This window comes from Protopterus annectens, chromosome 5.part0, assembly GCF_019279795.1.
Source record: "Protopterus annectens isolate FY-2018-M chromosome 5.part0, PAN1.0, whole genome shotgun sequence".
Taxonomy (NCBI): domain Eukaryota; kingdom Metazoa; phylum Chordata; order Ceratodontiformes; family Protopteridae; genus Protopterus; species Protopterus annectens.
Window position 1 is genome coordinate 1,602,470,339 of NC_056735.1, and position 15,972 is coordinate 1,602,486,310.

Sequence of the window (15,972 nt, forward strand, 5' to 3'; positions counted from 1 at the left end):
ACTAGTTTCCTTCCCCTACCCTCTTACTTCATATTACTACTTCTGCCTAGATCCCCATCTGAAGATGTCCCTGGACAAATTGTTATCAAACATCATTTAGATATGAGGTAGCAAGAATGTCAGAAAGAGTTAAGAAGCTGAAGAACTGAAGAGGAAGAGTTAAAGAGAAAACTCAATCAACATGGCACTAGAAGAAAACTGATAAATGAAGAAACAGTAGAAACGTTTCGTAGATCAGTTAATAAACAGTTATGTTGTAAAACAGGACAACTAAATGAGAGATATGGATTAGTGAGAACATAGAAGTTATAGTAAAGAATCAAGGGAAGAAAAAGGATAAAAGCCAAAGCCAGGAGTGCTGTTATAAGCAAAACTATCAAAAAATAGCAAATAAAGGGCCCATGGGTCATTTGGGAATCACTGATAAATAAAGAGAAAGACAAGAAAGAAAAAAAAGAAGGTGAAATGGTACAATGAGATATTAATAGAAATCAGCAAAATAAAATAAAATGTAGTCAAATTACATCAATAGAATATGGCATAATAAAGGAGGATGCAAGTGAAGTACCAAAGAATAATATGAGTCAGTATACACAGAACATGATACTTCTACCTCCTCAGGATAATGACAAAAAGGGGAATAGGAAGGTTGAAGTGAACAATTACATAGATATGGATAAAGTCAGTAAAATGTTTGCTGACATGGGTACAGAAGTGGTGTATTATTTAAATTCTGCTTACAGTGCAATGTTTTTTTAAGGATTTCAATCATAATGGTCTTAGAAATATACTAGCCTGATTTAATTCAAGAGGCACAGAAAAAAGTCACAAAATAGACACATGGAAAGTGATTTTCTATCATACATAATTTAACACTATTCATCAGGAAAAATGAGATGTTTTCAGACTATATGTTAGGAGGTGTAGACAGTAAACTTTGAAGAGGAAATTAATAGAAACATGCACATAAGGAAGATCAGAAGAAAACAGAGAGAAGATTGGAATCAAAGCAGAAAGGAGCACATGATGGTTTACTCTCTCTGTAGTATTCTAAAAATGAATAGTGAAAGTCAAAGTAAACTTTATTGTCATTTAGAAATATGCGTGTAGCCAACATGAAATTTCATGCATCAGCTCAATTCTTGAGATTACAAAGGAAAGTGAAACAACACATTCAAGTAAAAGAATAAACATAACTAACAAATGCAATACTACCAGTGGGAGGATAGCTTAATGGCTAAGGTGTTTGCCTTACAAACACAAGGTGCAGGGTTTGAGTCTTACAAGGGATAACTGGCTAGGCTTAAAATGGCTCGCAATGGCAGTTAGCTTAGTACTAAACTATGAACCTATGAACTAACAACTCCCAGTACACAAAAGAAAGAACAAAGACATTTACCAATACTGATATATGAAAAGAATGCCATCCCGAGTTAAATTAACCACCCTATTTAAAGTAAAACAAAACACTGTACAGATTGAAATGCCTAAGTTATTTGTCTAATATTGCACTTAAGTGAGTTGAATAGTACAGACTATGGATATAATAAATAAATATTGTACTTACTTGGAATATATGTATGTATATATATTGCACAAATAAATAAAAATTGACTTATTATCTGTCCAGACCCCTGGGACTAGTGCCCAAGTTCAGAAGTCTAATCACTGTACAGTAGAAACTGTTACTGAATCTTGTAGTGCTGCAGCAGATGATGCAATATCTCCTGCCCGATGCCAGATGCTTAAACAGTCCATGCACAGGATGCATGTTGGCCTGTATTATTTTGGTGGCCTTTCAGATGCTTCTTGCAGAATAAAGATGTAGTATCAATGGAAGACTGGAACCTGTTAGCTTCTCTACAACCCTCACCACTCTTTGCAGGGACTTCCATTCAGTAACCGTGCAGCTTCCAAACCACATTGTGAAGTAGCAGGTGAGGATACATTCTATTACACCTCTACAGAAGGTGGAGAGAATATGAGGAGGAAGCTTAGCTTTTTTCAGCCTTCTTAAAAAGTGAAAGCATTGGTGCACTTTCTTGGCCAGTTGGCTGGTGTTTTCCAAACACAAGGAATCCTTTGATATGTGTACATCCAGGAATTGTGTACTCTTATCCCTCTCCACACACTCACCAACTATCCTGAGCATTGGGTGTCTTTTTCCTGAAGTCAATGATAATCTCTTTGGTCTTTCTAACATTCAGGTCAAGGTTGTTCCCCTCACACCAACTGATCAGACATGCCACCTCCTCTCTGTATGCCTTTTCATCCTTGTTTGTGATGAGCCCCATGATTGTGGTGTCATCAGCAAACTTAATGATATGGTTGGACTTGTGTTTAGCACAGCAGTCGTGGGTCAGGATGGTGAATAACAGTGAGCTGAGAACACATCCCTGTGGAACCCCAGTAAAATCGTGATGCACTTTGATGTGTTCTTACCTGAACACACCTCTGTGGTCTCTCAATCAGGAAGTCCAGGATCCAGTTACAAAGATATTTACTAATTCCTAAATGTGCCAGTATTTCTATCAGCTGCATTGGTACCACCATATTAAATGCACAGCGGAGGTCTATGAACATCATCCTCATATAGTTGTCTTTGCCCACTAAATGGTCAAGGGAGATGTGTAGTGCTACTGATATGGCATCAGCCGTGAATCGGTCCGCTCAAAACATTTCATAACATTGGATGTCAGAGCAACTGGTCTGTAGTTGTTTGGGCTGGAGGGAGTGGTTTTCTTAGGTAGTGAGATGGTGTTAGTTTCCTTGCAGCATGAGGGCACTTTTGCCATGACAAGAGAGGCATTAAATATTTCCTTGAGCACTGTGCATAGTTAATCAGCACAGCCTTTTAACTACTTCCCCAGTATGTTATCTGGGCCAGCAGCCTTCCTGGGGTTCACTCTTCTCAACTCTCTTTTTACCTCCAGTGTGCTGAGGCTGAGTAATGCATCCTTCTCATCAGTGGGTAGCTTTAATGCCAGTCTGTTGTTTCTTTCCTCAAACCTACCAAAGAAGATGTCCAAACTGTCCAGGAATTTGATGCTGTCCTTACACTGTGCTGACCTGATTTTGTAGTCTGTGATCTTCTGTATGCCTTGCCATAGTCTTCTTGCATCTTTCATGCCTTCAAAGTGGCTCTATACCTTTCTGCCATACTCCCTCTTAGCCTCCTTTTTACCCCTCCTCAGATTACCTCTTTCTCCACTTAGGGCTGCTTTGTTCTTAGTGCTGTAATCTGCGTTTATCTCCTTCAAAAGCGCATATACCTTCGGGGTGAGCCATGGCTTCTGATTGGCTCTAATAGTGATACTCTCAGTATTTGGTATCCCATCAATGCAGTTTGAAATGTATATCATCACAACTACAGTATATTCATCAGTGTTCAGATGCTGATTCACTGTGGCTGCCTCCTTGAACATATCCCAATTGTTTCTTTCAAAGCAGTCTTGGAGGGTCTCCATACCCCCCTCGGGCCATACCCTGATTTGTTTCTTTGTTGATTTCTCTCTAATCAGTGCAGGTTTGTAAGCTTTTGATAGTAAGATGGTATAATGGTCAGAGTTTCCCATTTGTGGAAGTTGTACTGCCTTATAAGCTTTCTTTAAGTTTATGTACACCTTGTCCAAGATGTTATCACCCCTTGTAGGAATGTCCACATACTGATGGTAGAATGGGAGTACTTCTTTCAGATCTGCTTTATTAAAGTCACCAGCTACCACATGTACAAAGTCAGGATATTTGCTCTGCAGCTCTCCCATGTGATTACATAGTTTATTAGAGCATCAGTGGTATTAACACTAGGTGGGCTATACACCACTGTTACACTGACCCCATTCAGCTCCCTGGGCAAGAAAAATGGTCTACATTTAATGGACAGGAACTCTTAAGTTCTCACAGCAGTGTGATAGTATGATTTCACAGTCGCTCCACCATCTTTTGTTAACATAGATGCAGACTCCACCTCCTCTGGCCTTTCTACACAGTGTATGTTTTCTGTCTGCATGAAACAGCATAGCACTGCAGTAAACTATCATTTATCTTGTCATGAGCCACGTCTCAGTAATCAAAAATAAACAAGTATTTCTCACCTTGTTGGAGAGTTCCAGTCTCAAGTAGTCCATCTTGCTATACAGTGAAATCACATTAGCTAGCAGTATAGTTGGTAGTACAGGCCTGTAGGGGGTTGCTTTTAACTTTACATCAGTACCTACCTGCTCTGCAACCTTGTTTCCTTGTTCTCTGAGATCTATTTCTTTTTCTTCTTGTCCAGCATATTACAGAAACCTGTTCTACCAGTTTCAGGCACTTTAGAGTGTCAAGAGTTAAAATACCCATGTGTTGTAGATCTGTGCAAGTAGTAGGCCCCAGATACTCTGCAGAATTCAAGGCATCCAACCAGCAACACATAGATGTTGACTGTTCAATTTCTAGTAACTTCTGTCTACTATAAGTTATTGTACCATCAAATGGAAGTGCAGAAGCTGATTTTTTCAAGATTTTCTGTGCAAAAGAAGACAAAATAAACATAAACTTCTCTCCTGTTATATATCTAGTATCCATTATAACTTTCTTCTCCCTTTATTTTTCTCCAGTTGTGCATACTACTTTTACCTACTTTTTCTACTTCCAGCTGTGCCCTGCTGGACTTCAAAGACCAACTTTATTCACCTACCTTACCCTGCATGTGTATCTCCTCACCTGGGTAACCAAAGTGCTCCCCTGGATTAAAAGCCAAGATAAACTAAGATTGTATGTTAAATAAGGTTATATCTTCTTCTACATGTATATGTTAGTGTTGTAATACTTGCTAGGTGTCTAATTTAAACCGCCATATCAGCCAGCAGCCATACCCCCCTCTGCTTGCTTTCTTGTACTTCGTATCTTCCTTCCCTAAGTCATCCCAGCCTTTCTAGTATTTCTAACTCCTTCAAGCCTTTCCCTTCTTAATTCTTTTTTCTTTTTTTCTTCTTCCAACCTTCTACTGTGGAATCCACTCATTGTAATTACAGGTTTCGACCACTAGATGGCTGTCTTCACCCACTTCTACTTTCACTTCACTACTTTACACTTACTATAATCCATTTACTCTTATTTCACTCTTACTGCACTACTTTCCACTTACTATAATCTATTAACCATAGTATCTAGCCCTCTTCTCCATCTCTATTCCTATACTAGCCCTTACTCTCCCTTTAGCCTCTCAATTTTCCCTTCCTTACACTCACAACCTCTACCTTTTTACTTACCTTCCCTTGGTCTTACCTTCTACTATACTGATTGCTTTTCTCCCTGCTGTTACTTTCCTTTGGGTCTGCCCCGCTCCGTTCGCCCTGCGGGCTCACTCCGCTCCCCTACCCTACCCCCAATTCCCAACCACCCCCAGTGGTCCTAGCCATATACTTCTGTAGCCACACCCCTTCCATTTTCATCCTATCTCTTACCTCCTCTACTTAACAGCCATACCCCCAACATCTACAATTCCTTAATTAAACTAATTACCTTTCTTTGTATACTCCCTTACCTCTCCACACCACATCCTGTACTAATTATATTTTAAAGCATCTCTCTTACAACCAACTTTATTTTACTTAATTGGACACTTCTTCCCTACTCAACCTCTTATAACACTCTCTCATTACTCCCACCTTTAGTTTTATTTACTATACTCCTTCCCACAATATACTCTAACCACTTATCTGCATATCCTATTGGCCCCAACACACAAGACTATATTCACAAACATACTACTCTTAACTACAACTCTTGCTTCTCTTACAATACCATGTACACTAACCTTCTTTGAACACATTTCTCTTCCTGAACAACACCACCCCTACCAGCAAACTCTACCAATTTCTTGCATTAACTCCCTCAACCACAGTAACATAACCTGCACCTTTGTCTATATATTACCAAAATATCATAGAGCTACCCATGTTACTTACTTCCTTATCAAAGAAACTCAAATAATTATTACAAAATCCTTAAGTTTGTACAATATCCTCAACAACACCCCCTATTAGATGGTGATATTTATCCAAACCCTGGCCCCAGTACTGATAATCCCAATAACCTACACAACCTAACATGTCCTGTTATCACTACCTTAACTAAACCTTCTAACTCCCTCCTGATAGCACACCTTAACATCTGTAGCATAAACAATAAAATTACTCACCTACATGCACTGTTAGATGTGCACTCATTCTATATTCTCTGTATTACAGAGACATGGCTAAAGCCGTCAACTCTGGTCCAGGAGATTACCCCTCCTGGATATAATATCCTGAGATGTGACCATAAAACCAAAAAGGGAGTAGGTGTAGCCATTTTGTACAAATCTGAACTCCAAGTTTCACCTTTCAATGTGCTCCTACCATTGGATACCAATTCAGAAATCCTTACTGCCAAACTTCAAATCAACAACTCCAAATCTATCTCTCTAATTTGCACATATTTCCCCCCTGGAAATAATATCAATACTCTTGAAAACTTACTTAGTTACCTCTCTACCCACCTACCTCAGGAAACCATTGTATTAGGTGACTTTAATATAGACTGGGCAACCTGTAGTTCCCCTAATCCTACCAATCACATAAATATTTATGGATTCTCACAAATTATAACCACTCCTACTAGAATCCATAAGCCAAGCAGTAAGGAAACCACCCTAGACTGGATGCTTATCAACAGCCATCTTGTTACTTATAAACCAGGAACCCTTCCTGACGATATCAAAGACCACATACTAACCTACATTATTAAACAAAGAATCCATAGCCCAACTACTAACAATTTTAAAACCTCCCGTTCCAAAAAAAAAATTAATCCAGAGAGCTTCCTAAATGAACTGAAAGCATGTGACTGGTCACCAATGTCTCATCTTCAACTTGATGAAACATTGACCTACTTTAACACTAAATTCCTTCAAATCCTAGATTACCACGCCCCCATCTCTCTTCTCGAATAAGAACCAAAATTGCCCCCTGGCTCACAAAACAAACTAGGCAAAAGATCCTCCTCAGAAATAAAATTTGAGCCAAATGGAGAGTCTCCAAAGGTCTATCAGATCACCTTTGCTTTAAACAGTTAAGAAATGCCACCAAGAAAGATACTCTTAGAGACAAAAAGACTATAACCTTCACCTCCAACAAACCCATCAACAAAAACCACAAAAATTCTGGTCAGGCATAAACAAACTTCTTCAGCCAGGGCACTCTAAATCTCCTGCCCATTCAGGATTCAACCATAATAACTCTAACCAGATTCCAGATGCCTTTAATAACTACTTTACTGAAGCCATTCAAACCCTAGCCAGTACTTGCCACCTATTACCACTTCCCCATTAAATACCACTAAGACTCCATCTCCAACCTTTCAAATACAACCTGTACCTACATCCCTCATTTGCAACTTCCTTCAAAAATAAAACAATGCACCCCTTCTGCTGACTGTCTTCCAGCTGAATACCTACAAATTGCAGTGAAAGCCATTGCCTATCCCATCTCCATCCTTATAAATAGAACTGTTTTAGAAAGCAAAATCCCTTCCATACGGAAAGTATCCCACATCATCCCTCTATATAAAGGTGGGTCATCTACTGAGCTCCCCAACTTTCAGCCTATTGCCTTACTCTCTCCAATAGTTACGATAATAGAAAAATGCATACACAGACAACTACCTGACCACCTTCTCCAAAATAATCTACTTGCCAACTGCCAACATAGCTTTAGGCCATTCCATAGCACAACAACTGCCCTGCTATCCTTTTCTGACTCCATAAACAAAAATCGTAACAATAACACTTTTTCCTCTGCACTATTTATTGACCTTTCAAAAGCCTTTGATATGGTGAACCATAACATGCTTATAGACATACTAAAAGCCAATCACTTGCTCCACAAGCATTACAATGGTTTAAATCCTATCTGGAAAACAGACAGCAAGCAGTACTTTGGGATAATAATCTTGTTACATCCCTCCCGGTGAACATTGGAGTACCCCAAGGCTCTATCTTAGGACCTCTACTCTTTTCATTGTTTATTAATGATCTATATACCAAAATTCCTCAAGCCATCTGCATACAATATGCAGATGACTCTACTTTAATTTATTCAGCCAAGTTCATAACCTCTCTCCAGTCTCTCACTCAAACAGTATTTAACAGTGTTGAAAATTGGCTCATGCAACACTGCCTCCTCCTGAATCCCCCCAAAAAAATATTGATATTTGCTCCTACTCATAAATCACCTCAACTGCACTTCACAATAACCTCTAACAACGCAACTAACATATCCCCAGACACTACAACCCGTCTACTAGCAGTAACAATTGATAACAACCTTAGCTATGATGACCACATTAATTCTACAATAAAGTCTGTCAACAAAAAACTAGGCACCCTTTACAGAATCAAACCCTTCCTTACCCCTTCAACCAGAATGACTATTGCCCAGAGCCACCTTATCTATACCCTGTTCTATGCTTCTGGAATATATACCAATCTATCTAAAAACAACCTCATCAAACTTTCCATCAGTTACAATAACATAGCCAGATTTGCTACTGGCACCCCCCTTAGAAATCACCACTGTCTCAACCTCAAACAGCTGGGATGGCTAGAACTGCAGAATCAACTACTTTGTCAAAAACTTGTTATCACCTAAAAGATCCTTTACCACCCTAATAATACCCCTATCCTCACTAATCTGATTACACCCTACAAAACTCTTGCAACACTCAGCTAATAAGCTCCTAGTTTCCACTATTAAATCAAAAAACAAAGCTGGGGACTCACATTTCACCAACACAGTAGGTAAAAACTGGAACCAGCTTCCTACTGAACCTTCCACCCTTGCTTCCACTCTTCTTTTTAAAAAACATCTTAAAGAATATCTTAAAACTCACTGGCTTTGTCCCTGCTCTAACCCAGACTAATATTTCATTCCCCTTCTTGCTCTCTGTATACTTCTCTACTCTTGCACTCCAACAATTCGAGCCCACCAAGGCTGGAAAAAAATACCAGGAATATCGGATTGACCACAGTACGTTTCTTTTATTGCTGACAATTACTACGGAGATAGTACTTGGTTTAGCGCTTTCATCTAGATAACTAGATTTCCTCAGAACAAACAATACAAAATCCCTGACACTTAAATACTAAAAAATTCCGCCCTTTTTCATCAATTAATCAATTCAATGTCATTCATCACTGTTTAAAATTTAAAGAGAAAGAATTTAACTGCTGCTTTTAACAAGATAAAGGTTGCATTAACAGTTTGATTAAGTGTATTTAGGACTGTATTTAGTGTATTTGATATGTGAAAAAGGTTGCTTACATTGTATGTGACACAAGTAGTACATTTTATAACATGGAAGGGTAAACAATAGGTTTAGAAATATATTTTAGACTATTAAATAAATAGAACTTGATGTATATAATCATCAGAACATGGAGTGATAGATATATATTGTATTTGTTTTAACTGTTACATATTTTTAGTAATGATAGTAGTAAGTCATATGGTTGTACACAAAAACAACTCCTGTACAAGAATTTTTAATAGGAGAAATTAATTCTTTCTCTTTAAATTTTAAACAGTGATGAATGACATTGAATTGATTAATTGATGAAAAAGGGCGGAATTTTTTAGTATTTAAGTGTCGGGGATTTTGTATTGTTTGTTCTGAGGAAATCTAGTAATCTAGATGAAAGCGCTAAACCAAGTACTATCTCCGTAGTAACTGTCAGCAATAAAAGAAACGTACTGTGGTCAATCCGATATTCCTGGTATTTTTTTCCAGCCTTGGTGGGCTCGAATTGTTGGAGTGCAATTGTTGTGTACAGGAATTTACTTGGGTACTTCTCTACTCTACTATTCTATGCCGCCTATCTGTAATTAATAATTATCTTCATAGTACTGAAAAAAAAAAAAAAATTATTCTTTTGCTCTCTGTATTTGATCTTAGCTTAAACCTACTAAATGACTCTGTACAATTTTGTCCTGACCAATGTAGACAATGTACTGTAATTCACTTGATATTTACTATATATTGTATTCTTTGTCACTGCTGATGCTTGGAGCTTTACTCCCCAGGCCTCTACTGAAAATGAACATATATCCAGTTAGACTAGCCCGGTCAACAAATGTAAAATAAATAAAATAAAATACGCATATCTCTAGAGTGAGCTGACACAGTTGCAGCCACATAGGGCAACACCATTTTTTTTAAAGACTGGTTATGTTACAAAAGGCCCTGGATTTGCTATATGAAATAGTTTAACTAAGGACTACTGATAAAGAAGAAAAAATGTTTAACGAGAATCAAAAAATATACAGATAGCTCTACTGATTTCTAGATAACAATATGATTTAAAACAGTAATTTTCTAATTTTCTATTTTATTGCAATGCCACACAATATATATATATATATATATATATATATATATGTATATAAGATGAATATAATGATTCCCTTTAATACATATCAAGGCACTTAGAAATATTTTCTTAAGTGAACAATCACAATCATGTTCACTTGTTATTTTAGATTTGATATTTTGGCTGTTAAGATGTCTTTGCTAACTATAGCAAAGGTAAGAGTCAAGAAAGTTGAATAATCAAAGAAAGATGAGCTATATTAAAAGAGGACTTGAGGATGTTATTTGAAGAATTAATTGACCACTGCAATCTAAAAAATGAAATGAGTAAACAGAACCACAAGATATGTTTACTTGTTATTACTTCCTTACTTTACTTTTATTTATTTATTTATTTATTTATTTATTTCACTTTTGTTAACCAGGTTAGTCTAACTGAGTTAGAAAACAAACTCATTTTCAGTGGAGCCCCAAGGGGAAAAGACTCAGGAAACATAAGTAAAGATAAAGTGACAATATACAAATATTAAATAATCACAGTACAAAATAATTGTACACAGAAAAGGTTATTAGCTATTTGCATTGCATTGATAGTAAGCAACCCATTTTCTGTGGAGACCCAAGGGGGAAAGACCCCCTGCAAACATAAGCAAAGATAAACATACAGGACAAAAACTATTATAAACAATGCAAATACAAAATTAATAAGGGAAAACAAAGGAAAAAAAAGTATGAACATTAAAGGTTGCACTGATAGCAGTGGTCAAAATGTACTACATATGAGAGTAAAAACAAAAAAAAATTGTTGTTCAAAAGGACAATGTATAGACATTAATAGGAAGTGGGGGGATAGTGTGTAGAATGGCAGGGGGAGAGAAAAGAGAGGGCTATAGTAGGGCTATAGTAGTAGAGCTGAGGGTTTAGGAGGTTAGTTTAAGCAGAAGTTACAAACAGAGAAAGAAAGTTAGTAGATGCAACAGGGTATACAGTAGGTCAGACTAAGACTACGTGCGGTCAAGGCAACAGCATAATTTCAAGTTTAGTGTCTCCTTTTTAAAACAGGGAAAGGAAAGGTTGGATCTAATATGGAGAGGGAGTTTGTTCCAATTTAGTGAGGCAGAGTGTTTGTAAAGTAGTTTGCCAATATTCCTTTTGGGTTTATAAATTGAAAGAAGATGCTGATCAGCACTCCGGAGAGGCCGGGGGGTGAGTAGAGAGCAACATGGAAGCTGAGAGCAGGGGAGGCAGAGGGGCTGTTCAATATGGAAAAAGTAGTGTGGACTTGCGATTGTAGGAGAAGGTGTGGAAATTCCAGCCACTGAAGTTTGTTTAGTGAGAGGCTGTGATGTGAAGAGAGTGGTTGATCTGGCAATTTTGTTTTATGTTTGTTCCATTTTCTGCACTGAGGTAGTTTAGATATTGGTGAGGATGGGGGAAGCATATAGAAAACGAAGTAAGATAAATGTCTGCACAAGAGTGTGTTATTGGGAGTAGTGAGGAATTTTTTGTTCCTATAAAGTAGTCCCAAGTTTTTGGTGGGTTTTTTTTGACGGCCTGTTGTATGTGCAAGTCAAATTTTAGTCGGTCATCAATTATTACCCCAAGGAGTTGGGTGTGTGAGGCAGGGGAGATAGTGGTGCCATCTAGGGAGGAAAGAGAAAATTGGATTTAAGGTGAGAGAGTGTCTGAGGTAGGAAGAGAAAGAGTTGAGTTTTCTTAGGATTAAGGACTGTTGATTGTTTCTGAGCCATTTCTCAACAGAGGTAAAGGACTTCTGTGTTTGTGTGTGTAGTTCAGAGATAGTACTGGAGATAGATAAGTGATTAAAGTCATCTGCATTATATTGTATTACAGATGAGAGACTGCAGGATGAATGTAGGTTGTTGGTAAAAATGTTGAAAAGGAGGGTCCAATTATAGAGCCTTGGGGTACTCCTGTTTGAACATTAAGGAAGGTTGAGACAGCATGCTGCCATAACAGCTTGTTTTCTGCCAGTAAGGTAGGATTGGAGCCAGTCAAGAGTAGAAGGAGAAAGGTTTAAGTCTGAGAGTTTGTTAAGAAGGATGGGATGAGACACAGTGTCGAAGGCTTTAGAGATATCAAGGAATAGACAGGAGACAAGAAATTGTTGTCCCTAGCTTCTACAACCTTTTGAGTAAAGGAAAGTAAGGCAGTCGAGGTAATGTGTTTAGGGTGGAAACCATGTTGCGAGGGGGTGAGGAGATTTTTATAAATGAGATAGGACAGTAGTTGAGTATGTATGTATACATTTTTCAAGGATCTTCGAGAGTGGTGAGATAATAGCGACTGTTCTATAGTTGGAGGGTTCAACAGAGTTGACACCTTTGGCTTTCTTGTCTCCTGCAATCAATTTGGCATTAGTGATCACTTCAACCTTTTATAAGTTTCCTTTTATTTATATATTGGGTTAATTAATAATGCCAATGCATAACTTTTATTAATTTACATTGTAATTTGTGACTATTGTTTTGTAATATTTATCATATTATGTCATTGTATATGGCTTCTGGATAGTGACATTTATATATCCAAGATTATTGACAATTGTTAAATAGCTTTTTGGTCAGAGTCATGTGTGAAAAGGGTTTTCAGGCTGGTTTAATTATCTGCTTAGGAAGTGTATAAATAAAATACATTCAATAAATAAAATAATTAAATAAATATTGGCTTGCATTAAGTAAGGTCTACAGGAATATTTAAGGTTTAGGCATTAGAAAGGAAACAAACACACAGAGGCCATCAAAGAAATATGATTTAATGGGAAAACATAGCTCTCACTATAAAGATTCATATATTTTTAAGCAGTTAAAGACAAGACCAGATGTATGGGAGACCAATATAAGGATCAATAGCTTTGTTAAAAACTGAGCAAGGCTTAGATCCAAGGGGATTAAAGCTAATTAAGTAAATGTTAATAACAGATTCATCATTATAACTGTAGCACATATTGATAAATAATGTCATATAGAAAACAGAGAAAAGAAAAATTCAACAGAACTTTTGGAAAAAAAATAAGTATCAGTATATTAGAAAGTCAAAGAAAAGAAAGGTTATTATAATGTTTGTTGATTTTAATGCCAGAATAGAAGTATGCCAACAATACCTGGGCTTCCTTAAAAATAAAATTGAAATAGAAATAATAAACTTTGTGGACCAAAAATAAACTAGATAGATGTTTATTAAACATTATCTTTAGATGTAATCTGGTTATAATGAATGGGAGAGAAGTCACAAATCAAGTGCACACTTCTGTTTAGGGAAGGGTGGATCCATTTCAAATTACTTTGCACTACTAGCAGACCTGACTTCTCAATGCAATTTTAAGCCAGATGTCAAATCACAAAGTGATTATTTATGGCTAACAGTGAGTATGAGTATAAATAGAACAACACAGACAAAATAAAACAAATCAATAATTTCTAAATCATAGACAAGTTACAGGAGAAGTGATGACAGATCTGTAAATCATGAGAAAGAGATAATAGATTGCATGCTCAAAAATCATAAAATTCAGAGAAATACATTAATAGTGACATATATCTAGCAAGTGACTTTAACTCTTAAGAAGAAGGAAAAGTGTACTAGGGAAGTATTTAGGAGTGCTGATGGATGGTTTGATAAGAATATATATTGAAAAAAAAACAAACAAATGTAGAGTTGCTATGAAAAGATATACAGTAGAAAGTCAATTATCTGAACATCAGTTATCCAAAACATCAGTTATCAGGACTAGTCTTTCAAAGTTTTCGGGTAGGCAAAATCATAAAGTCTGAATATGTAAACATTGCATGTATTCGCTTGAACATGTCTTTTGAGCTTGTAGCCAGCTACTGCGTGAAAAATATTCTTTATTGTCCACTGGAATCACTGAATGGTTAAAAAGTGTATTCCTGTGTGCAGAAAAAAACAAGATTTTAGAATGTTTTTATCCAGTTCAATTGCATGTTTGATTATCCAAAACACTTTAATTATCCAAACTACCCTAGGTCCCAATTAGTTCAGATAATTGACTCTGTATTGTAGAGTGAAAAGTGATGAAAATAATTATAAAGAAATGTGTAGAGAGAGAACAATGAACAAGAAATGTAGATTGGATAAAAAAAAAAATCTGCTTCAGTTAGATAACAAAGGATGTAAAACGTTTAATAATAATGATAGAAACAACTTGGAGCAGGAAGTAGTTGTTTCTGGAAAAAGTACAGTTAGACCATAGACTGACTGATAACTATATGAGATAAAATTTGATAAATGACAAATTCTTCAGTCCAAATAATAAAGAATATCCTCATATGGGTTAGGAGTGGATTATTATGAGCAGTAAATTTGAAATAGTGAAAACTGAGATTTCAGTAAAGAAGCAAAGAAAAAATAAATCAGCAACTTTTGATGGCATAGGTAATGAGATATACGTATGACCCAACCCCCCCTACAAAAAACAAAAAAAGAACAAAATGTTATGGCACTAAGGGTAGGCTTTTCATGGATCTTGGAGGCAAAGCTTCTTTATAGTCATGAGCAAGTAGGACTAGTCTCATTAGAAAAAATGGTGAGTATTAATATCCTAAGACATACCAGCCTATAATAATTCTATAAGAAATCAGAGTTCTGCTGCACCAGATTGCTTAATAGTAGTTTATTGTAGTGAGCAGCATAAAATAATAGAATCTAATAGTAGCAGATATAAATATCACAGCAGCATATTCAGATCATACATAGTAGGATAATATGTCAAATAAATGAAAGCACAAAAGTATTCAACAATATCTGAAAAAGTCTTGAACCAGACTCAAAGAACTCTTTTCTAAGCATACATATTATATTACTTCTGTTCAGTAACTTTCCTCTGTTAGCTGTATCCATCCCGTCAACCTTGATTCCCAGGCCTTGTCTAGCAGATACCTAATGATACCTAATCGAGCAGGTGCCTAATGGTACCCAACTATCTATTCTTCATCCAGCATTCCCCTGTAGGTACACATAACTTTCCCTTGAGAAAGGAACATTCTGTAGCTTTCCCTTGAGACCTGTTATTTCTGCAAGTCTCATGCTAAGCCAGAAAAGTTATTTTTCCCTTCTAAGTCCAAATAAAAGTGTCCGCTACAAAAAGCACCAGGAAACAACACAAGTAGCATTTGCTCAGAGGCCTAGCAGGTGCAGAATCACAGCATGAAGTATCGGAATAAAAAAACACATTTATTTAAAATAAAATGAGGAAATTCCAATCAAAGTTTATCTCTTTCATCTCCCAGAAATACTAATGGAGACTTCATCAGAAAAAAATATCAATCAAACACTTCCTGCTTATATACAAACTTTCAAATAAAAAAAGTATTATTCAATTAAGACAGCAATGAAGCCATGACCATATTTTAGGGGGGTATAGCCAAAAACTATCTGGTTAGCATCTAAACTAATTCCTAAAAGTCAGTGAATAACCATGAGTAAAATCACTCCAATGGCAGCCCAGTTGTGCAAAAGTAGTATAAACATAAAAAACATAAACCACCATGGTATATAAGGAAACAGAGCTCTTTCATTGCAAAAATAACAAAATATAAGACA